At 38.6% G+C, this 12,945-nt stretch overlaps 1 pseudogene; it reads left to right on the top strand.

Moving 5' to 3' along the window:
• Window positions 1-12,160: 12,160 nt before the first annotated feature.
• LOC113887161 lies at window positions 12,161-12,945 on the top strand (annotated as a pseudogene).

Raw genomic sequence — 12,945 nt, 5'->3', positions numbered from 1 at the left:
GATGATTTGGGAGAATGGCATTGAAACATGTATAATATCATATATGAAACAAGTCGCCAGTCCAGGTTCGATGCACGATACTGGATGCTTGGGGCTGGTGCACTGGGACGACCCAGAGGGATGGTATGGGGAGGGAGGAGGGAGGAGGGTTCAGGATGGGGAACACGTGCATACCTGTGGCGGATTCATGTCGATATATGGAAAAACCAATACAATATTGTAAAGTTAAAAAAAAAAAAAGAATTAGAGTACAAAGGCTGGGCAACCATGGCCTCAGCAGCTCTGGCTGATGACTTGAATTCCTTGTGTGCAGGGCAGACTCCAAGCAGCTGAGCTAAATGTCAAAAGAAGCAGAGAAGAAATTAAATGAGACTTGAACAATAGCCCAAGAGACAGACTTAATGTATGATCAAGGGGAACACCTACTTATGGATGAGAGGGAATTTCTTACTGAAGAGTTAACATTTATGCTGAAATCTACAGGATAAGAAGGAGGAAGCCAATGAAGTCTAGAGGGGAGGGGAGAGGGAGAAATGGAATTCCAGGCTTTGGAAACACCATGACAGGAAATTCAAAGTCAGGAAAGAGCCTGGTGTCTTCCAGGAAATGTAAGGAGGCAAAAATGTGGAATATATTCATGGAGAAATGGGTCAATTGATACTAAAACAATAAATGCTCTAAATATGAGGTAGGGAAAAAGCATTAAAATTCATGTTGATGTATGGCAAAACCAATACAATGTTGTAAAGTAAAAAAAAATAATAATAAAGAAATGATAAATGGTTAAACAAACAAAATTGATCTCTATCCTCAAGGTGCTTATAACCATGTCAGGGAGACAAACATGAGAATGTCAACGAAACAACTGAACTTCAATACCAGACAGCACGTAGTTGGCCAATGTTTTGAGTTTTCAAATCATATTTGCAAGAATCATCTTATTTGGTCCTCATAATAGTCTCATGAGGCAGGTACTCTTATTGTTACTATGCTTATTTAACCTGGTTGTTTTCTCTCTGTCCTCACAAGATAAGCCCTATGAGGGCAGAGCCAGACCTGTTCTCCTAGGCACAGCTTTGAGTTCAGAGAAGTGCTCAGTAAATCCTTGTTAAATGCTTAAGTTTAACAGATTGGAAACTCAAGGCTTTGAGGGGACAGGACTTACATGGTCAAGGGAACACAGCATATCCAGGATGGAATCACCTAGAATTCATGGCTCTAGTCTCCTGGGCCAATATTATAACTTGACCAATGATACTCAAATTGCTCTCCCTATCTCTTTCTCTCCATCACTCTTTCCCCTATTTTCTCCTTCCTTTTCTCTTTCCTTCCTTCAAGTAGCAGAATGCTTTGCTTTCAAACAATTTTTTTTTTCACTTGGATATGGAAACAGAGGGCTTCCCAGGTGGCGCTTGTGGTGAAGAACCCACCTGGCAGTGTAGGAGACATAAGAGACATGGATTCAATCCCTAGGTTGGGAAGATCCCCTGGAGGAGGGCATGGCAACCCACTCCAGTATTCTTGCCTGGAGAATCCCATGAACAGAGGAGTCTGGCAGGCTACAGTCCATGGGGTCACAAAGAGTTGAACATGACTAAAGCAACTTAGCACACACATAGAAGCAAAAACTGCAGTTATAAATATATTATAAATATTTTATAAATTCAATGTTACAGGATTTATTATATCAGTCACTGACAATGATGACAGTTGTTGTGATGGACATAGAAATTAAGCATCAACTGTCTAGATGATAGTGGCTGTCATATGACAGGCCTGCCATCCAATTTATTAAAGAATTTTGTTTTGAATGCCCAGTATTGAGAAAATCCAGATGAATCCTAAGAAGTGTATTAGCTAAAAATAGTAACAGGTGTTAAATAGCGTGCCAGCAATCTTAGGATGCTTAAACTCAACTGATTCTGAAACATAAAAGAGGATTAGGAAAGGAAGTCTTTATTTTAAATTTGAATCACTAACAACATTTGTTAACTTCCATGCCATGTTGTTAATACAAAAATCTGACAAGAAGCCTTTAGCCTGCTGCAATCCTTTATACTATGATAATACTTTCATAATGCAACATTTTATGTGTACGTTTGTCATTGCAAACTGACTATTAAGCAGAAAGTGAGAACAAGCAATGATGATATGACTGTCTTGTCTTGCATTTCTTTGGGCCCAATACATGTGTTCCATGATCCTCCTCTTATTTGTACAATTTTGTGTGAGTGAACCCACACAGGCTTGAAATAAAATGATGAGTGGAGACCTATAACTTCTCTAATCAGTGATATATGTCCATAAAGCTCAAACCCATAATAGAGGTGATAGGAAGAGTTATATTCTGAGATCTGCCCTCAAAACTGTTCTATACTACATATGGAAATATATCTATGGCTTTTAGTGTTCTCAAACATGGTACATTTGAGTGAGCTTATTATGTTTACTATAGGAAATTCCATGGACAGAGGAGCCTGGTGGGCTACAGTCCATGGGGTCGCAGAAGAGTCAGACCCAGCATAGGTTAACAAAGAATTTAGGTGTGGTTTTCTAAAATTAAATTTAATCCAAAATATTTGTACCCTTGAAGCACTTCAAAGTAGTCCAAGGGTTCTATAAAACTAAACCAGGCCCTATAGCACTATGCTTCCCCCTAAGCTACCTCCAATGTAGGTGGGATGACTTTGTGGTGGGGTAGGCAGCTATGGCCTGGCCAGCCTTGGCAATGAGGTATTGTAGGAATTTTCCTCCAGTGTTCCAGACATGGATGTGCATTTGCCAACCATCTCATGCACAGCCCCTGGGAAAAAAGCAATAGTCTTTTGCTTTCCAGTTTAAATGCATTGCTCTGTTCATCAAAATTTAGTTGGAGAACTGAGGGAATATTTGAATTTTTATAGTGTTGTTAATATTCTTTGCCTTTCTAGTTAGCCTATCATCAATCTATAAGGAGAGATTCTGGAATGTCGATTTGAAGGCTATGTGATTAAAGTAGGTCATTTGGTTTCATTAACTTAATAACTGAATAAATAATTTCTCAGAAATATCTGTCACCAATGCTTATTTGTCTTTATATCAATATTTTTCAATGAAATCGAGTGTTTTTTATGCTCATGTAAACGTACCCTTGTAAAAAGTTTACAAGAAAAGGACATTATCCTTCCCCTATTTTGTGGGGGAGGATAAATGTGTGAGAGAGACAGATGAGGGAGTTGGACTCTGATTAGGTGGTTTGCCTTTTCCAGCCTTAACAGATCTGAGGTAGAAGATTCCTCTTAGTCATGACAGTTCACAGTGCAGTAATTCTCAAAGTCAGTGTGGGAATGGAGCCATATCAAATTCTTAAGGGCCTTGTGTATAGCTTGAACATCTGGGAACATTAATATAAGTGCTTTCTCATAGCTTCTCAGCCTACTTAAATCCTACTGAGCTTTTGGGCGTGCCTCCATAATATATCTCAGACCTTTCTTACTTCTTATTCATCAACCATTCATCCTTTCTCTGAACTTCTACAGAAGTTATAGGGCCCATACTACTTAACCTAGCCTAATAAATAGACCAAAAGGTATGACTCAGAAAAATGTACTTCATCAGAAGTTCAAAGACATAGATTTTGGTTTGTGCCCATGTGCCCCATTGGGCAAGTAACTCACTTATTTTGATTCCTGTCTATTAAAGGGGTATAGTAGTAATAATTCTACCTTCCTCGTAGGGCTGTTTTGAGGGTCAAATAAGATGATTCTTGTTCAGTTGCTAAGTTGTATCTGACTCTTCGTGATCCCCACAGGACTGTAGCCTGGCAGGCTCCTCTTCCACAGGATTTCCAGGGCAAGAATACAGGAGTGGGTTGCCATTTCCTTCTCCAGGGGATCTTCCTGACCCAGGGACTGAACCCATGTCTCTTGCATTGGCAGGCAGATTCTTTACTACTGAGCCACGTGGGAAGCCCAAATAAGATGTGCCAGGGTCCAGCCTCGGCTGATCCAGGGAGTTCGAAGCGGGGACGGCGTCGGCGAGGATCAGGATACAATAGCTTCAATTAGATATTAATTAAAGATGTAAAGAGTAATAGAATGAGGATAGCTCAGTAGGAAAATTCAGTGGAGAAAAGAGGCTGAGTAGCTTGGTTTACGCGGGAGACCAATAAAACTTGAAGACAAGAAGCTTGCACCACTTACGTAGGCCACAGGTGTCCTTCCATTCTCCCGAAGGAGAGGAGACACTGAGACCTCCCCGGTCGGATCTTAGAAGCCCAGGCAAAATTAGTAAGCTTGGTGGGTTCCGCGCTCCAGATGGAGACTCAGCCAGAGTGAGAGAGAGAGCGACATGGGGAGACCAGTATTTTGAGAAACTGATCCCAAGTCTTTATTTTCCATAGTCTACTTTTATACACTGAGATGTTATGCAAAAAGTCACGCAGGGTCAGCAGTCCTGACTTTTATCAAAGTCAGGTGCTTCATACAAATGTATACAGAGGTCTTAGGGGTGTTACATCATCTTCTGGCCAGGGGGCCTGCTGACAATTTATGACCCTCTCCTTGTGACAGCGGTCAGTCAACCAGGACACTTATTTCTCCAGGGGTGATTATTCTTAAAACAGACGCCATCCAAATAAAGTTACATTCCTATAGGGTGAGGGTGTAGTGGGTTTTAGTTAAGGAAAGAATTTACTTAGCCTAAGGTCTAACGTGATTAATATCAAAGGTTAATACTTATTTCTTCTATATATTCATTAACGTGTGTAAGGGCAGGGGATGTGGAGACTTAGCAACAAACATTGGCTCAACAAATGAAAAACCCTTCACCAATACAATTTCTAATCAGCCCATTATACTTATACTAATAGTTTTCTAACTTTTCTAAGGAACCTGTTTTTAGAAGGTTTAAAGCATCTCGTGCCTCTCATGGTTGGGAGGCTGTGAGCAATCACATGTGGCCGGACAAGCCTGTCAGGCAGGCTAGAGAACCTTCAGAGGAGTTTGTAGGTTAAAACACTCTTGTCACGCCCAGGAGTTTTTATTAACTGGAGCTCTAGGTTAACTCCTTCTCTGAAAGAGGTGGTGGGGGACAGCCCCCCATAAAGTCAGAGGTGTAGGTGGGGGCACAAAGTAGTAAAGCAGGCAGGCTCTGGTTATGGGGCTAGATGCTCGAGGATTTCCAGGGGGACTCCTGAGGCCCGATCCTGCCTTTGCGTATGTCAAGCCTCCTTCCTCATGACTTTTGCCACGGGCAGAGTGCCTCACTCTGGCCCCCAACAAAGATGATTCTTAACAAATGTTTTTTTTGAAACTCAAAGTGTTGAACAACTACATGCTCGTATTGAAGTTTAGTTGTTTCATTGACATTATCAGTTTTGTCTCCCTCATATGGTCATAAGCACCTTGAGGATACAGATCAAATTTGAAGTTTTTTTATTTCCTTAGAGTGCTGCATATATAATAAATATTTAGAGCAGTTATTGTTTTTGTAATTATCATTTACAGTTACATAGTGTTTCGTTGTGGCTAAAGCATTTTCACATACATTATATCCATTTTTATATGCCAGCAGACTGAGATTCTGGGAGACACAGTGACTTTTCCAAGGCCACCAGTTAGTGTATTACACAAGTCTGCATGCTTGCAGTCTGTGGCTTTTTTCACTCTGTGATTAGATCTTTTGCAGTCTGGGCACTATAAAAAAGGTACTTTGGTCTATCAGTTCATGCAGTTCTGGTTATTGAAGAGATTTGACTTTGTAAACCACAGAAGTCTTCTGGGAGTGACATTATTGATTCTCTACAGCTGACTGCACCTGTGCCTTTGACTGCTTTATTTTCTCAGTATACCAGCGAGTGTAGTTAGAGTATGGCATGTACCCAGAGTGATGCCTGGTTTGGGATGTCTCCATTTCAATGAAGCCAGTTCTTAATTTTTGAGATGGTGAATTTTCCAGGGTCTCTGTTGGGCTGGTCTTTTCCCTATCTGCTAAGGCCCACTTTTTGTACATGTCACTGTGAGCTAGAATTCTGATCAGAAGGTTAGCAAGCAAGGAGAAGTGAAGGTGACCAATTTCAGTCCTAAAATGTGATCCTTTTTCACCACTCTGCACAAAATGTTTTAGAGAAGAGGTTGAAGTTATTGGATAATCACTCATTTAAAAATTATCTGGGTATTTTCCCCCTCCTGGTCCTAATTTAGTATTGATCGGTCCTAATTTAGTACTGACTGTGTCATCCAAATTAATCCCAAACAAATGTGAACAGTCAATGAAAAAACATTGTATGCTGATTATTATAATTAAAACCTGAATTTAAGTCAAAATGTGCTGTTTAAATGACCCTAGAGTTTGACTAGGAATGATGATAATGGGGATTCAGTGGGCTACTGACAAGACCTTCACAAAATTCTCATCAATTTCTATAATGTTTTTGACATTTCATCAAAGCTCAGGAGGAAGTGGAGCAATTATTTATTTGACTTTAAAAATCACAGGGTGTCAGAATGCACTCAAGTGACTTCAAATAAAATGCTTTGAAAAAGAAGAACTGCAGTGGCTGCATCACAACTGAAATTAGAGCAAGTGTCAATATGTCAGCTGCAAAGTGACAGGTCTTGCACAAGGCACTTAAGGTTAATGAGAGATGTTTAATTTGGCCAGAGTTACCAGAAAACTTCCAAGATGTGACCTCATCTTAGAAAAGGGCAACTTATGGCAGGGATCTAGAGGAAGGAGATGTAGCTTTTAAGCAGCAAATTTCTATCATAACAGTACTATTGTATTAGTGTAAGTGTTAGTAATAATAATAATACAGCTGCCATTTGTTTGATGTGTACTATGTGCCAGGCCCTGCACACTAAAGCATGGACCCATGTGACCTGATTTGTCCTCACTCAACCTTATGTTGCTCCATTTACTTCTGAGCAAGCAAAGGCTTAGGGAGTGAAAAGCTGGGATTTGAACCTGTGTCTGTCACAGTGTGGAGCCCAGTTTTCTAATCCTTTATCTATGACATGGGTCTTGTGTCAGATCTAACATTTACTGTACTGTTGTGTGACCTTAGAGAAGGTACTTTCCCTCTCTGGAAATATCTCCATCTGTAAAATGAGGGAACTTAACTGTGGGTTTTCCTATCTCTAGTCTTTTAAGAATGAATGGGTACGTGACCTTTGGATAGGGTGAAGTGTTGTGGAGGAGTAGCAGGCAGGAACTGGTATGGAAAAGGTATGCAGGTGAAACAGGAACTGAGAGCTTGGATGGGCACTCTTGCTCTGTGATATGAGCCCCCACTCAGCTGCAGGCTAATTTGTACTTTTATCAACAGCCTTTGTTATTCTGGGCTTCAGACAGGCCTAGAGGGAGGGAGAAGAGTAACTGGACATGTGGAAAGAAGGTTCTTGTTTGGTGTTTCCTCTTATTATCACACTAGTCTTTGGAGGTGAGCACATCCCAATGGTCTGAGTCTGAACACATGGAAACAAAATGAAAGCCCTACACTGAAAGTCAAGAAAGTGGCAGTTGCAAAATGCTGATGGGGAGGCAAAAAAAGTTTTTTTTGTTTCTTTTTTTCCAGCCATTAACAACTTCTTAATATAAGTAATTCAAATGTAATATATAATGTTTTTAATATTTAATTTTGTAGAAAATTAGATATATGTATACATAAAAAATGAAATTTAAAAGTATCCACAATCCTACTGCTTAGAGAACAGCTCTTGATATTTTCATCTATATTGTGACAGACTCCAGATTAAAAAAAACAAAACAACTAGGCTATTACCAGAGTGTTTCATAATCTGCTTTCCATATGTGTTCCACTCCATCCAAAAGTTTCCATACTTTTATAATCATCTTTATAACTGTTTTCTAGGGCCTTGAGTACCATAAAAATACATACTACTACTATACCTTATGTTCTTAGTATTACAGTCTGTAATACTTGTTACCTACACAAATATCTTTTACTACAGGATATTTTTGTATGGTGGATTCCAAAGAAATGTACATGACATGTTCTAAGGCATTTTCCTTTCTCATTCAAATATTTCCAGAAAGTTTCTCTATTTCTCATCACCTTTGGGCAGGAGTGGGATGGGGTGGGGGAACCAATCCTGTTATTTAGATTGCTTTTTTTTTTTTTTAAAGGTGATTATTTGATATTAGTAACCTAGACTGAGAATGGAAAAGATAATATGGGTAATTCTGTACTATCATTCCCTGACTCATGACTGGTAGCACATTGTTTAGTCACCAATTGTCTTTGCTGATAATACTTTTAATCAGTTACTGGCTGATTATGTAGTTTTATTTTTCACTATATTTGTAAAAAGAAAAATTTTCAAGAACCAACTCCAAATTATACTATTTTTTCCCTTTATCTCAATTTGCCTTTTATCCTGAGAGATTTTTAGAAGAGTAATTTGGTGTTATTTTGTGTAACCATTTGTTCTCTGAGGTGGATCTCTTTAATTTTTAAGGATGATTTTGGTCTTCTCAAGGTCAGGCCAATTTTAAAATAGAATTTTCCTGAATATTATATTTTAGTGTTCTGAGAGAGGCAGTTTTCACACTCCTGAGGGACAAAGATTTCTGAAAACCTTTTTGATGGAAACTATGGTTCATAATGATCAAAGTCTCCTCCCAACCTGTTACTTTCTTTGAAAAGCTTAAAAGTACGTTGTTCCTCCCCTGAGTATATCCCCTAGCGAAATTCTTGCACATCTGCACAGAAGACATGTACCAGAATACTCGTTATGAGTCATAGCAAAAATTGTATCTTAACTGTTCTATCAATGGGAGAACAGATAAATATTATAGATTTTTATATGCTACCTGCATTAGCATGAGTGAATTTCAAAATACCCCAATATAAAATGTTTTTGGTGTTAAAAAATAAAATTAAAAAAATTGTCAAGGAAAACTCTGCTGTATGATAAATATGGCAAAATATAATTTATACAAAGTTTAAAACTATGTAAAACATTTCTGTTTAGACAAGCTAAATTATACTACTTTAACAAACACTCTGAAATCTCAGTGACTTAGATCCATGATACGTCCAGCTCCGATTATCTGGGGCCTCTGTTTATGAGTAATTCAGAGTCTCAGGCTGATATAAACTTCATTTTGTCACATGCTTCACTGATCACTTTACCAGTGGGAAGCAGATAAAGTGACTTGCATGGTAGTTCTTAAAGCTTCTCCCTGAAAGAGGAACATTTCTTTTTCACTTATATTTCATTGTCTAAAGAAAGTTACATAGTCACACTGAACTTTAAAGGACTAGGAAGTATAATCTTACTATGTGAGTGTAAGATCACCCCAAGTATTTGGTTGTTGTTGTTTAATTGTTAAGTCGTGTCTGACTCTTTGCAACACCATGAATTGCAGCACACCAGGCTTCCCTGTCCTTCACTATCTCCCAGAGTTTGCTAAATTCATGTCTATTGAGTTGGTGATGCCCTCCATCCATCTCATCCTCTGTCACCCCTTCTCTTCCTGCCCTCAATCTTTCCCAGTATCAGAGTCTTTTCTAATGAGTCAGCTGTTCGTATCAACTGGCCAAAGTATTGGAATTTCAGCTTCAGTATCAGTCATTCCAGAGAATATTCAGTGTTGATTTCCTTTAGGATTGTGTTTGGTGGATAACTCTAGCAACTACCAGACTAAACAGTACTCTGTAGTGCAGATGGACATATGCAAGTATGGTAAAAGTACACAGTTCTGAATGGAAATACTGAACACTAAATTCAGATTAGTGATACCACTGTGGATGAGAGGAAGAAGAGAGTGGGATGGGATGAGAAAGCTGAATAACTGATATCTGCCTCTTCAGTTAACTCTGTTCTCCACTCTGCTCTCTGCCAGGGGAGGCTGACCTGTATCAACTGCATAAACTGGTTCTCCATGTTCTGTGGCTTCAGGAAGGATTTGGACAATGGGGAAGCCAGTAGGAATTCAGAAAGAGGGTAGAGAGTATTCTTCTGTCTCCTTCTCTGTGAAGTCCCCTCAGACTGCCTATGTTTGACCAGAGGTCTCTGCTACACTCAAAGAGGCCAATTCTACATGATATTCTTTGGATTCCAGGCATATCTCTTTTTCTTATCCCTTTGGGCCTAAGGATGGTAACAGCTTTTTTGCTAATACTCCCAAATTTCTGCACTGTTTTTTGTAGCTCTCTCATACCCACACCTTGGTAAATAGTCATTTTTCTATCAAAATCTCTTGGAATGATCTCATATTGAGTGTGTCACTATGTTTCTTGTTGGGACCCAGATGGATACATAGACAAGAGGTTTTATTTATATCTCTAATGTTTATTTCATATGCTGAGTTGTTGGCACATAGGTGTTCATTATAATAGTCTCTATGCTTTTGGGTTAAAGACCTAAATGTAAGACTGGATACTATAAAGCTCCTAGAGAAAAACATAGAACACCCTTTGACATAAATTGTGGCAATATTTTTTGGAACTATCTCCTATGCTATGCTATGCTAAGTCACTTCAGTCGTGTCCGACTCTGTGTGACCCCATAGATGACAGCTACCAGGCTCCCCCGTCCCTGGGATTCTCCAGGCAACAACACTGGAGTGGGTTGCCATTTCCTTCTCCAATGCATGAAAGTGAAAAGTGAAAGGGAAGTCGCTCTGTCGTGTCCAACTCTTAGCGACCCCATGGACTGCAGCCTACCAGGCTCCTCGGTCCATGGGATTTTCCAGGCAAGAGTACTGGAGTGGGGTGCCATTGCCTTCTCTGAACTGTCTCCTAGAGTAATGGAAATAAAAACAAAAATAAACAAATGGGGCCTAATTAAACTCAAAAGCTTTTGCACAGCAAAGGAAACTATAAACAAAATGAAAAGATAATCTACAGAATAGAAGGAAATATTTGCAAATGGTGCAAGTGACAAGGAATTACTTTCAAAAATATGCAAACAGCTCAATATAAAAAATAAGGAGACAACCCAATCAAAAACTGGGCAGAGGATCTAAATAGAAATTTATCCAAAGAAGACATGCAGATGGCCAGCAGGCACATGAAAAGATGCTCAACATTGCTAATTATTAGAAAAATACAAATCAAAACTACAATGAGGTTATTACCTCATTCCTGTCAAAATAGCCATCATCAAGAAGTCTATATAAAATATTTCATAATTAAAGAACAAACTGCAAAATTTCTGTCAAAGCACACCACAAACATCACACACAATACCCACCCCCTCAAAAACCTTTAAAATTCTATTCTTTAAACCTATTCTATTGACAGTTTCTAAACATAGAATGGTGATTAAAGTTGTTCTTTGTTCCTTTTCCCTTTGTGATTTTGTTTCATAAAAATAAAGCAAAATAAATAAACAATAAACAATAGAAGTTCTGTTAGCTGACCTCTGAGTGGTTTCTGGATCCTCTATAATACATGTAATACTTGTAGCACATGTAAAGCTCATGGCTAGTAGGCATCTCCTTGTGTGCTTATGTGGTCCTTTTCCTACTGGTTGAGGAGTATGTTTATCAAGAATCATTTGCATATTTGCAAATGTTTTATATGCTAATTAAACTTGGTATAATAACAATTCAATTAAATGTCAAAGAAACCAATGTGATATAACTATAAAAATAAAGCTTTTTTTTCATGCAGGAATGCTCAGATAAAAGCCTTGGGAAAACACAATAAAGGTGAACTCTAAAATAAATCTGTATTAATCTGGAGTGAGCAAGAAAATAAAAAATTTGTAAAAATATTATAAAAATTAGAAGACCTCTCTCAGATTGTTTGTTGCTTTTTAAGTTATTGCTCCAATGCAAATAAAATGTAACTGGAAATAATAATAACAGAAATGTAACTAGAAATAAAATGTAACTAGTATTCACTGTTAGTATGCATTTCATAAGGATGAGGAACAGGACTCTGGATACATCACAAGAGAAGACCTTGGCTTCACCTTACAGGACTAGTTAAGGAATATACACTTTCATGTTTTATGTTAAAAATATGGAAAAGAACTACAAAACTCTAATAAAAGTAATCAAAGCTCTAAGTAAATGGAGATGTTCCATATGCATGGATAGGAAGAATCAGTATTGTCAAGATGTCACTTCTTTCCAATTTATTTTTTATATTCAATTTAGTCCCAATTAAAATCCCAGGAAAGCCCTTTTGGCTCTGAGTGGCACCATGGCGGTCGGCAAGAACAAGCATCTTATGAAAGCAGGCAAAAAGGGAGCCAAGAAGAAAGTGGTTGACCCATTTTCTAAAAAGGATTGGTATGATGTGAAAGCGTCAGCTATGTTCAATATAAGGAATATTGGGAAAACATTGGTCATGAGAACTCAAGAAACCAAAATCGCATCTGATGGCCTCAAAGGTCATGTTTTTGAAGTGAGTCTTGCTGATCTGCAGAATGATGAAGTAGCATTTAGAAAATTCAAGCTAATTACTGAGGATGTTCAGGACAAAAACTGCCTGACTAATCTTCATGGTATGGATCTTACCCGTGACAAAATGTGCTCCATGGTCAAAAAGTGGCAGATCATGATTGAAACTCACGTTGGTATCAAGACTACCAATGGTTACTCTGTGTGGGTTTTAATAAAGAAAAAAAAAATGCAACAATCAGATTCGGAAGACCTCTTATGCCCAGCACCAGCAGGTGCGCCACATCCACGAGAAGATGATGGAAATCATGACCTGAGAGGTGCAGACAAATGACTTGAAGGAGGTGGTCAATAAATTGATTCCAGATAGCATTGGAAAAGACATAAAAAAGGCTTGCCAATTTATTTATCCACTCCATGATGTCTTTGTTAGTAAAAATGCTGAAGAAGCCCAAATTTGAATTGGGAAAACTCATGGAGCTACATGGTGAAGTTAGTAGCTCTGGAAAAGCTACTGGGGACAAGACAGGTGCTAAAGTTGAATGAGCTGATGGATATGAGCCACCAGTCCAAGAATCTGTTTAA

The sequence above is a fragment of the Bos indicus x Bos taurus genome, chromosome X (genome assembly GCF_003369695.1).
Source record: "Bos indicus x Bos taurus breed Angus x Brahman F1 hybrid chromosome X, Bos_hybrid_MaternalHap_v2.0, whole genome shotgun sequence".
In the NCBI taxonomy this organism is placed as follows: Eukaryota; Metazoa; Chordata; class Mammalia; order Artiodactyla; family Bovidae; genus Bos; species Bos indicus x Bos taurus.
Note: the sequence above shows the minus strand (reverse complement) of the source record. Positions and strands in the feature narration are given on the sequence as shown.